General features: G+C 34.3%; 1 protein-coding gene across 1 annotated transcript in view; it reads left to right on the top strand.

The window, feature by feature from the left end:
* The first annotated feature begins 2,250 nt into the window (after positions 1 to 2,250).
* The window catches only part of LOC125677509 (uncharacterized), a 171,474-nt gene continuing 160,314 nt past the window's right edge, over positions 2,251 to 13,410 (top strand). Inside the window, exon 1 of the mRNA XM_056161023.1 lies at positions 2,251 to 2,390. The gene's annotated coding sequence lies outside the window, so the exon portion shown is untranslated. The remainder of the gene's footprint in view (positions 2,391 to 13,410) is intronic.

Raw genomic sequence — 13,410 nt, 5'->3', positions numbered from 1 at the left:
AAGTATATCCTTTTCATGCAACATTTGTATCGTTTAGTATCACACTCTTTTCAATATATTTTGAAAATACCCACAGCGGGCAGACATATTTTATCCATATGTACCGCAACATGCATATTATATACACGTGTGGTCAGACCTGTTATATAGTCCTTGGTGTACATATCATAACAAGTAATTTTATCCTATTCAATCGACGTTTTTAATCTAAGTGTTTATATTCATGCGCTCCCCCCCCCCCCCCCATAATTAAAATTCAAGAGCCATTTTATTTTCCATAATTATTTGAACAGGAGAACATCGAATAGCGCGTTTGAAAATATGATTGAGTTCTACTCAACACATATTTGCAAATACACGAATTATTTTCCTCACTCTAATTAACACAAGATTCTTCCACAAAATGTCTATGAACACGATAAAGTTACATGTAAATGCATAATGCATTTTCCATAGTTTTTTTAGTCTTATCTCAATGAGTATTTTTTCATATAAAAAATTAAAATTGTAACTTTTAGAAAAATATCCTAGAAGAAACAGGGGTGCAATAGATCCTGTAACGTCAATGTCGTCATTCCGAAAAAGCGATCGTCGGGGGACAGGGTCAGAGTTAACATTGCAATAGTGCAACGTTATTTCTCAATATCAGCCGCAAGCAAATGATATACGTTACATATGAATAAGACAATTATCACCTTTCTGCCTGCAAAAATTTATCGGCTTTTGAAAGCGCGGCCATTTTGGCCAAAAACGACCATTGGTTTTTTTTTTAATTCTAGGCTTGTGAATGAATTTCAAAGTAAATAAAATGATGACCGGTATTAATAGATCTCTTGTACTCTGAGATGTGTATCTCACACCTTCCTCTTCCGTGTGGGTGAATGGAGACACTTTTTTGAATGTCACATGTCTTCATCTAAACTTCTGTTAGCATGCAGTAAGACATTACCTCGCCATATTATTTGTGTTTCTATATAATTTCATTGCCTTATCACGTTAAAGAATTTCAAGGGGGGATAAGGCTTGGTTATAGAATGCATTTTCCCCCATAAATCATTAACTTCAAATTGTATGAAATAGGCAGATTCCCTAAAGTTTTATTTTAGATTTATGAAGAACATAGTTTCGTTGTTTTAAAAACTCGCGTTACTTTATTTGAGGTGAATGTGAATAAAAGTTATATAGACATAAAAATTAATGAATTTAAACAGAATTTTAAAGATTTATTCAATTATAAAAAAATCACTTAGGATTGTCTATTATTCATTTTTTCTTGAATAAAAAATATAGGATCTGTTTCTTCATTTAACATGTAAATTAGAATTTAAAGACTTTTTTTTAATGTTTTAACTTGAGCTTTTGTGAAAAAAAAAACTACAAATTTAAAAAGATAGCCAAATTTGATAAAATGTGCCTGTTTCCATAGCAACTATGAACACCATCTAATTTTTAAATATATTTTCCTGATTATGTTATATAGATGTCACATTCAAGTGAGTTTTGTGAAAATCGGTGACTCTGCGTGACACGTATGTTTAAGTGGTTACAGATAATGGTTCTTAAGTTTCGACTTATTTTTTTTTCAAATAAATTAAGGCCTGGTGAAGGCTTCTATTTGCCATGTGATGACACATAATTTATTAGTATTTCCTGTATGAAGTGGTCATTTAACATTTATAAGCCTGATCTGCAAATTCAAGTGTTAAAATACCACTATATTGTAAGCGGGGTTTGCTTTACGATTGTTTCTGTGGTATACATTATTGTTTGAAAAAAGAATACCTCACTACTTAGAATTAAGTAAATAAAGACGACTTGATTTTTCTAGTCTCTATCAGGTATTCCTTAAGTGTCTAGATATTTGTACGGTGAAATACCTGTAAATGCACATCCTGTTTTATTCATTTGTTTAATGTGGGGAGGGGGGGGGGTGTTCAGGGTGGCAGAGTTGGGTTTGTTTAATGCAACGTCAATTTTTCAAGTACGGTAACATTGTTGCTATCAATTTTTGCGTAGCCTGTGTGAAGAAAATGTCTAAATGCATACTGAAATTAGGTTATGATAAGGATACTAAAATGTCGGACTGTTCTGTTTGAATGAAGCTGCGTTAGATGTCCACCTTACCTAGTCCTACCGTATGTTACTTTTAAATGTATAGAAAGCGATCCTATCATTTCTGTTCTGCTCCGAAAACTACGCTATTTAAATACACGCCCTACCGTGTACATCCCCTGGTTATTGTAACATTTAAATACACACCCTAGTGTACATTCAGCAGTTATAACACCGTGACAAACCGATTGCGGAAGTTGATCAGATTGTCCGTGAAATAGTTCTAAAATGGACACCTCTGAAAGTGATGTTCGCTGAGTGAGTTTTCAGGAAATCAGGTAAGTCAATTAATTAATTAATCAATGCTTCATCCTCACCAATGCACAGTTGTACATTGCAGAAAGGAGGTTTGAAAATACAAAACGCTGCATAAACAACATGTACAGGAATATTTCTATATCAATATGTATAAAGTAGAGAAACAGATAAATATCACCACGTAGAGTTTTAATCTAATGAGATTATCAAAGTTACGTAAGGTTCACATTTTTATCAACAACAAATAAAAATAAACATTAACGTTTAAGCAGTGCAGCATTTGTTGATGTGAATATAAAGCGTTGTATTAGCAAATAAGATTATTATAGCAACCATAGAATATGGGAAATGCTGACTTTAAGCAAAACTGTAGAAAGCCCCGTAGTATCATTTGTCAGGCGTCCGACCATACGTAGCACATGTCCTCACTTTGTTTGACATAAACACTATGAGTAGGTGATACTGAAATGTCACTACATACGGGTGAGACGTTCACAATGGAGAGGGCGGAGACAACCCGTCTGTCATAAAGTCACGTGTTAGTTTGACCTTGACCTATATATTCAATAATTATCCAAATATAAAACAAATATGGAAGATGGGGTGTTCTTTACATGTGTATCGAATTCACTGGGGTATATCTAATCTAGATATTATTAAACATACTATTCACTGGGATATATCTAATCTAGATATGATTAAACATAATATTCACTAGGATATATCTAATCTAGATATGATTAAACATACTATTCACTGGGATATATCTAATCTAGATATGACTAAACATAATATTCACTGGGGTATATCTAATCTAGATATGATTAAACATAATATTCACTGGGGTATATCTAATCTAGATATGATTAAACATAATATTCACTGGGTTATATCTAATCTAGATATGGCTAAACATAACATTCACTGGGATATATCTAATGTAGATATGATTAAACATAATATTCACTGGGATATATCGAATCTAGATATGGTTAAACTTAATATCCACTAGGATATATCTAATCTAGATATGATTAAACATAATATTCACTGGGATATATCTAATCTAGATATGATTAAACATAATATTCACTAGGATATATGTAATCTAGATATGATTAAACATACTATTCACTGGGATATATCTAATCTAGATATGGTTAAACATACTATTCACTGGGATATATCTAAACTAGATATGATTAAACATAATATTCACTGGGATATATCTAATCTAGATATGATTAAACATAATATTCACTGGGATATATCTAATCTAGATATGATTAAACATAATATTCACTGGGATATATCTAATCTAGATATGATTAAACATACTATTCACTGGGATATATCTAATCTAGATATGATTAAACATACTATTCACTAGGATATATCTAAACTAGATATGATTAAACATAATATTCACTGGGATATATCTAATCTAGATATGATTAAACATAATATTCACTGGGATATATCTAATCTAGATATGATTATATATAAATATTGCATGTAGTTGAGGGTAACATTGAAAATTTTCACCCCGAGAAAACCATTGTCAACCGAGGCGTAGCCGAGGTTGACAATGGTTTTTCGAGGGGTGAAAATTTTCAATGTTACCCTCAACTACATGCAATATTTGTTTTATTATACTGAATGTTATATAAACAACAAAGCAGAAAGACTTACGTCTGTTGACATTTGATAAATCAATGTTATGCGATTTTTCGTATATCGATGCAGGTATTCGTGTTTATTACAAACGCTCAAACGACGTCGTCTAACAATCTACGGCGAACCGTACGCGCATAAATTTGACGCATGTGATACTTTTTTATAATATCACCCGTTGTCAAGTACTGTTACCCGTTGCTAGATACTATCACCCTGGAGGGCGTGTTTTCTGTTCTCAGAGGGTAACAATATGTTTTTTCAAATGCTTCTCGACCAATCAGATTCGAGTATTTTACATGAAAGTATAATAAAACATAATATTCACTGTGATATATCTAATCTAGATATGATTAAACATAATATTCACTAGGATATATCTAATCTAGATATGATTAAACATAACATTAACTAAGATATATCTAATCTAGATATGATTAAACATAATATTCACTAGGATATATCTAATCTAGATATGAATAAACATAATATTCACTGGTATATATCTAATCTAGATATCATTAAACATAATAGTCACTGGGATATATCTAATGTAGATATGATTAAACATAAATTGTTGACAGAAGAAAGGGGGTATCTAAACATTGTGTTAATTGTCACAAAAAAGAATATTTTCTTTACAAGTAGGAGTTTTTTTCATTCTTTTCTTTCCAAGTTGAACTTTTTGAATAAATTTTACCTCATATGCATACAAAAGCAGATCAACTATTACAGATACAATTTGTGCGTCCCATTCAGCAAACTATTGGGGGAAAATTAGTTTCTAATTTTTTGATACGTAAAGAAATAAGTATTTTTCGTTGAGCTATTTTTCGGCATATATGAAATGATACAATCATTTACAACAACGGGATACTGATATTGAAAATAGCATTGGAAATTAATGTATAATGTATCTGTATTAAATATGTATACCCGTCTATTGTTTCGCACCATCACTGCCGTATGAGAGAGAGAGAGAGAGAGAGAGAGAGAGAGAGAGAGAGAGAGAGAGGTTATATTGTATCTGTGCGCAGTTTCAAAATGCTTCTTCCTTCGAATATAGAAATATTACAGAGACCCCAATAAACGTTTGTAATTCAGCAGTGCAGTTAGATGTTGCATATGGACAGATTCGACCACTGAGACACCTTGTCGATTAATAATTTCCTCCTATCAATTTCAATCCATCAGGCGCTTGCAATCTATTGCCGCTATATAAGCATTGGGTTTCTGTATGATAAGTATACAATTTTATGTAGAGGGATTTCAAAAAAGTTTGCTAATGATAGAGGAAACAATTTCAAATATATCGAATTTCTTGTACTGATCTCAAATTTGAGGAATTTCCAATAGTAGAAAGAGACATAAAGCGAAACGAAAGTGTCATGTATTAGATTTCATTGATCCTGTTTATCATTTTATACTTGATTTCCTGAAATCCTTTACCTATGTATACCATCTTTTTTGTTTCCATTGCTGTCAACTCATCGTAAAGCTCGTTTATTTTTCGTTCTTACCAGAGATAAAAGTCCTAAAATACACAAATGTATTTGAGCTACAAGTTCCCATTGATATCAATGATTTTACCTAGGTCGTAAGGTATAACGTCTAATGATTTCAACTGCAGACTAAGTACACGTTTATGACTAAGTTCTTTGATAGGAATTATTTTAATGACAATAATGCCAATTTGAATATTTGTATAACGCTGTTTATCTCTCTATCAATATTGCATCATGTGCAATAATATAATCAGACGGCAGTAGACAGAGAGGATTTTTGTAAAATTTTGCGTGGGGAAATATTTTATTTTGCAAGCATGATGCCACCTTCACACTCACGGGTTTTTCTTACGAGTCCTTACGGATCTTCGACTCGTAGTCAATCGCACGCATTCGTAAATCAGTCGTCGGTATCCGTTAATAACTCGTCACAACTCGCACACACTCGTAAGATTTGAGATTTCAAAAAAAAAAATCAAAAAAAAATCACGATGTCCACTGATTTCATTTTCCGTAAATAACCCGTAAATAACTTGTAACAATCAGTGAGTATCGTAAACCGGTCGCAAGAACACGTAAACTACTCGTAGCAATCCGTAAATCATTCGTACAAACTCTTTAGTTTACGATATGTTACGGATAGTTTACGAGTTGTTTACGGATTATTACGAATGCCTAAGTGATATTTACGATTTCATTCACGTCGAGTTACAATCGCTAAATACGGATTGTTCAGAGTCATTACGAGCGCTTTACATATAGACACGATTACTTTATGAGTGCATTTAAACTTTACGATTAATACCACCTTCACACTCACGGATTTTTCTTACGAATCTTTATGGATCTTCGACTCGTAGTCAATCACAAGCATTCGTAAATCACTCGTCGGTATCTGTGTCTAATCGTAACAATCCATGCACTTTTACGGATTTATGGAATACGCAAGGATGCGTAAGAAAAATCCGTGATTGTGAAGGTACCATTAATTAAATTTGTTGCATTCTATATTTTGCGAGTAGCTTTAATGTATGTCACCCTTCTTGCAGTTGTCGCTTTTTAAAATGTCTATACATCAGGGTTAGTACTTCTACACGTGCATACCAACACATTATATTGATATTCATTAACCCAGGTCCGGGTTAGAATACGTCCGCTGTACCCCTTACTTGTCGTAAGAGGCGATTGAAATAAGCGGGCCTTCGGATGAGTCAGCAAAAAAGGACCCCGTGTCCCAATAGGTGTAAGTAGATAACGAGAGGCCGTAAGCGCCGAACATAAGTCAAAATTGTGCAGCCCATCATCAGCAATGGTGTTGTATCCATATGAGTGATTTAAGATCCCCGAGCGGGACGCTAAACAAGACCTTTTAATAATGTGCAATCAATGAAAGAACTTTTTACAAATATCGACAATCATTATATTATACAATATTTACACGCATTAAATGAAAACTTTTATAACACAACTGTTTATATAAACGAGGTTTTTTTAAACCTGTTTCTATACATGCATTTTTAACGTTTATGTCCGTTGGATGGGACGTTAAAGGGTGTCCCGTGTCAAAGATCACAACCCCCTTGGTACGCAAAAGATCGTTTCCCCGATGTTCGAAAAAGAGTAGGCTCACCGAGAACCGTCAGGGAAACTCAAACACTCACAACCAAATATAATTGAATTAGTTAACCGCCGTAAAATGGCTGAAATATTGCCAAAACGACGTAAAACCCCAATCAATCAATCAATCATTCTGATACAGTAAAGGTAGGACTTGTTATGGCTATCAATCCAATGTTTCAGGTCCACATTGTAGTCTACAGCAAGCGTTTCGGAGTTTATTGACAACAATTGTTTATTCATAAGCATATATTATAACTGCAACAGTCGGATATGAGTAGTAAAATGACATGTAATATGCTCTAGTACCCAAATCGAATGCAATTTATCAATATTCAGGGGGATGGGGAGGGGTGGGTGAGGAAGATGGCTACCCCTGTCTGCACCCCATACTGGTGTTACAATTCAGAGCAATGTCCAATCAAAATAGCAAAGTATTACATGTACATATATGTCAGGGACAAAATTATATATCCTTTTCTTTAAATACATCGATATATTATCATCCATTATCATATGTATTGTAATTATTCATTAACATCATTCTGTGGACTTTATATTGTACGTCAAATAAGATGGCTTGTATATATAGGAATTATCTGCTGCATAGTCATAATGTTATGTACAGTAATTTATGTTTAAGTTCGTCCTTACAATATGATGACAACTGCTGGCGTTCTAGGGGGACACGAGTTTTCATTTAGCTGAATATCCCTGTACTCCACGCTACCTTACATTAGATATACAGTATACTTACTTCTGTGTCCTCCACACATTAATGATATAATGATATTATTTCAACGATAAAACTTGTATCACTCTCCTCTAATTGTCATCTTTGGTGTTTGATATTGTTCAGTCGTATAAAAGTACTTGTGTTTTATTTAAGGTATGATATCATATACAAAACCCAGTATGAATCTGCATGCCCCATTAATGTATAAAGGGTAGTAAACAGTCTGTATATCAGGGGCGGATCCAGGAATTGGGGTTACGGGGGCGCCACTTTATGAGGCAGTGGGTCCAGGGCGAAGCCCTCGTGGGGATCCAGGGGGCGAAGGACCCGGAAGTTCCTGGATTTTACAGATTTTATGGGGCTTGAAACATTTCTCGTATTTAGTCATTTGTACAATTTTCTATAATTTTGTAAGGTGACATTAATAAAATGACCCGAATTTTCAGGGTTTTCTGGAAAAAATTAAGTTCTCCCAATAAAGTGATTCAAAAAATCAAAAGATTTTGTCATTAATTTATCCGGGAGTGGAAGAAATCATTGCTTGTTTTATCGTTTAGTACATTTGTCGAAACAATATACCACGATTTACCTTAAATTTTAAAATTTTATGGGAGGGGGGGGGGGCGGGAGGCTGTGCCCCACTCTAAATCCACCACTGTATATGATCGTGTCCAAAATTGAATAGATGTTTGTTTTACTAGTATGTAGTTCCACATCCTATTTTAGAGTTAGTTTTGTCCAAAAAAGACGTCATTAGACCCAAGGTCTCAATTAAGATTTGTGAATTTCACTTCTACATCCGGGCGCTTGGTGACGACTCTATCTAACTTAATGGACGCAGCTGTGTATCGGACGCAGGGACTCGCGGTTCTAAAATGAGCAATCTGTCCTCTAGGCTATCGCTGCCATCTTCGAATTGGGGGTTACATGTATGTAGGACGTTTTTGAAATATGTACAAATTTATTACAACTACAAAATTTGCAGTTGTTCTGCTTCAAAGATTTATGAATCATTCTAGTTAGTAACCTGATCTACAGATCTGTATCTTGACAAGGAAACAGACCAGACGAGGGATAATAGTTGTATCGGAATGTTCCACCGCCAAGTAGAAAAGGAAATCTGATATTCGGGTACCCTGTAATGTAAAAATGAAATATGCAGATCTGTTGGTTACCTAGAATCACGTAACAATTGAATTCGGTGAAATCAGGTTTGAATTCATTTTACAGGGACTAACCATTGACTTGTCACATGTTTTCGTGTAAGTTAAAGGAGAAATGCATCTTGGGTTAAATATTTTGAAAAAGGATTTAGATGAACATCCACAGATGTGAAAAGTCAATGAACAGAAACAAATAATGTGTTCTCCTGTGATACTAGCCCTTTAACAGTTTGCAGACTATGACACAGATGTAAAGTGTGAAAGCAATACGCCGGGAAGTCTAGTTGTAATTAAGTAATTGTGTTTGATGAAGCAATTTAATTCATCGAAAGTTTCTAAGCACATAAATACAACACTACTACGAGCAATCATGGCTGAACACTTTCTACTCAATGAAAAAAAAAGAATAATAAAGGAAACTAATATAAGTATGTACTGAAAATAACGAACACTGGTCAATCTCTAATTCTTATGAAAATGCAATAAACACCTATCCCTAGACACACACATCGGGTGTGTAGGAAGAGTACGCTGTCACACCCGCCATGAGAGCCTTCTATCTTGATCAGGCAAATAATATGTAGTCAAAGCCAGAATGTAAAGAACGGCATATTAACTGGTATGAAACCACTTCACACAACATTCGACAAAATGACAGGGTGAATTAGTCAATTAATTCATTATAACAATCGTATAATCTGTAAATTGTTGATTTTAAATGAGACTGTTGACTATTGAAGCCCCTGCAACATCAATGTGTCATTTATATAATATTATGTTTATTCTAAAAACTGTTTCGCAAGCCTTACTACATAAGGACAGTTTCCAGCGACATCAAATTTATTTTACATCATCCTTATCTAGGTCTGTTTCATAATACCCATCTAAGACAACATCGGAATTCTGATTGGTTGGTTGTATATTGCTTACCGTCCCGCTTGAAAATGTTTCACTCATAGTGAGATGTGACAATTAATGGTGAAGGGAAGAATATTTAGGTATATGCTCAGCGCTTATCGCATTTGAGCAGAGGAGATTCTCTATCGTACCATATGTGATGTGACACGGGGCCTCAGTTTTTGTAGTCCCACCCAAAGGATCGCACCATTTAGTCACCTCTTACGACAAACAAGGGGAACTGATGACCTACCCTAATCCAGATCCACACGGGATAATTCTGATTGGTTAATCACTGTTGAACAACATCTTATTCTATTAAATATTTTGTAATAGTTAATCTAAGTTTGATCATTTAATCACAGTACGTGGAAATGTACTGTAAATGCAAACTATACCCCCTTGAATATTATAATAAAGTCACAATAGGACAATTTGTGAACGATGCACAAATGACGTCAGTCTACTAAAACGACATGAAAATAAATCGCAGAATTCAGATATATGAACCTGCAATTTGCTTATATTTATTGAACTCCTGACTTTGACCTCTGAACTTTCAAACTAATTACCGGTAGTGATAAGGGTTATTCAGTTGTAACATGAATGTTTAAGTTTGAATTAATTTTCCCTTGTAGACCAAGGATATCATTCGGGATTTCCTCTGCAATTTTTGTGGTCCTGCATGTCCACGTATGTGTGAGCAGTCACGAGACATAATTGTAGTAGAAGTCAGTCTTTGGTCCCGGAGACTCTTCTTCTGGAGTTTCATTTCTTAGAGTGTTGGTAAAATGGGTAGTAAATCCAAGGCCGGTATTTCCCACCGCATAGACTTTCACCCGTAAAAATGGACCCGGGATAGACACCCCCTGGAAAGATGGGCCTGAAAGATGGGCCAGAATTCCCCCCTAGGAAGAATTAATCCGGGCCCAATTTTCCCCCTAGGAAAAACCGCCCCAGTATAGAATTTTCCCCTAAATGACAGTACGCTTTTCCCCCTTCTTACATTTTAGCTATGTGTCCGTTTCCAGTTCTATTACTAGAATTCTCTTGTTTATCTAGAACCAGGAATTCTTTTTTTTTCAATTTTGAACAGGTTCTTGTGTATGACAATCATCATCTTATGTGATTTTTTTTTCAAAACAAGAAAATAATTCAAGTCGTGTAATGGTATATTAAAATTCATTCATACATTTCAAGTCTTTGCTGTTATCTACTAGTATCTAGCATCTGAAATAGTGAAGTTTGGAAGAAGTTAATGTATTTAAATCTAAAATTTCGAATTTAGATAAACGTGAAAATTAGATTACTTTTATTTAAACAGTGCATCTATTTTGCTTTTCAAATATTTTGATTGTATATCTTTTAGTCGTCTTTTTACTAAAAACATCAAATGATATTGACCATCATTACAGTCTTTTGGGAAGCATATTGTATTTAGTATATGCAATTCAAAGTTTTCAGCGTGTGAACCCAACTTGAACATCTAAAAAATCCCCTTTCTATGAATATCGTAAAATCAATGAGCGCATATCTATTGCATTAAACTATAACAATTTAACAGCACATATTTGTTATATCAGGGCGGTTTGTCCACCCAGAGGGAAACTCTATACTGACTTTGTACATAAGGGGACATTATATGTTGGGGCTCTTTTCGCCCTTTGGGGGAAGATCTATCACGAGCCCGTTTTTCTGGGGGGGGGGGGGGGGGGGGGGGGGGGGGGGGGGGGGGGGGGGCTATCTGTGGGGAAGTCAATGCTACAACACCGGGCCGGGTCACTTTCGTAACCCGATTTCTTTACTTTTCTTAGTTGATATAGCATTGTTTGTTTCGAAACTTACAGAATATGTTCTTAATGATACATTTAGTCTTCGGCACATACTACAGATACAGAATGTTTAAAATATGGTTGGGTAAATAGGTAACGCGACCAAAACACACATTGTTGCATATTTCTGTGAAAGCTCCACCTTATGCTGAAAACCGTGCATTTTCTTTTAATTTATGGAGAGTTGAATATCATATCCATGCATTGGTTGACCATTTTAATGCCTTTTATTTTACTTATCGGGGATTTTTTTTTCCAAACTCGGGCCAAGAGGAAACATGATGCGGTTGACCCGGGCCGGCGTTATCTGCTAATGTTTTGATTAATTAACAGTGATTGTGAGATCAAAGTGATATCCCTTCATGATTAGTAATTAATGCGAAGGTGAATTACGTTCAGGATGCGATGAAGATGAAAGTGACAGCTAATACCCTCATTTTATTAGGAATTTTGATATTCGGCCATGTTTATCTATATCCGGTATCCTTTTGACCCGAGTTTTAAGGAATCGTAAATATAAAAAATATGCCTTACATAACAGATTCAGATTTTTTATTTCCGTGAACCCCAGGCTCATTGGATACCATATACATAAATACATTTATACAAACAAACAAAAATGGCATTATGGATAGTGATTAGACAACAATGTTACAACTATGTATAATTTAGATTAAACAAATGATATCACACCATATGCGAGTTTAGTAGCTTAGTAGCATACTGTAAACTTTTTCCAACATTAATCAGTTCTTTAATATTTTTAACACTGAGTAGTTTAATCAGTTTGTAAACACTGGGTTTTGTATAATAGAATTTCTTAACATATTTTTTTCTCAAATCATCATATAGAGGGTATTTTAAAATAAAGTGGAACTCATCCTCTACATCATTTAGCTCACAAACTGTACATAACCGTCGTTCTCTGACTATATTATTATGCCTTCCAACTTCAACATTCAGTTTATGTGATGAAGTTCTAAAACGAGTAATAAAAAATTGTGCACAGAGTCAATGGGCTTAGTCAAGTAAAACTGTAAACAAAAGTTATCAACCAAATGCTGATATAAAAAACCTTTTGGTGAAATTGTACTGTTTTCTAAAATTGTTTGTTTGTAAACATCAATGATACGTTGTTCAATTAACTTATTATTATTGTTATTTACATTTGAGACATTCCAAAGATAAGATAAACCTAGATTTGCCAGTTCTCTTTGAATGTTTACAGTCCAACTAGCATTACAGGAACCTCTTTCATCAAAGCATGCTTTTAAGATAGAGTTATTTGCTTGTAGTAATTTACGCCAATACTTAAATATTCTAAGTTTCATTTTGATTGCTAGAGGCACTCTACCAAGTTCGCAGTAAACTAAATTATTGAAGGTTTTACTGTTTACACTTAAAAGCTTTTTACAAAAGCCTGTATGCACTTTCTCAACATCTCGAGCTTTGTGAAAACCCCATATTTCTGAACTGTATAATAAAACCGTGTTGACATAGGTATAAAAAATGTAACATTGTGTTTCTGTATTAAAAGAATGCTTTTTTCAAATTATTGGAAATTGAAAATATTGCTTTTCTCCCTTGTTCTGCAGCATGTTTCTGTGTTTTGAGGA

This window comes from Ostrea edulis, chromosome 3, assembly GCF_947568905.1.
Source record: "Ostrea edulis chromosome 3, xbOstEdul1.1, whole genome shotgun sequence".
Classification (NCBI taxonomy): Eukaryota; Metazoa; Mollusca; class Bivalvia; order Ostreida; family Ostreidae; genus Ostrea; species Ostrea edulis.
The sequence above is the reverse complement of the archived record's forward strand: the minus strand, read 5'-3'. Positions and strand labels throughout refer to the sequence as shown.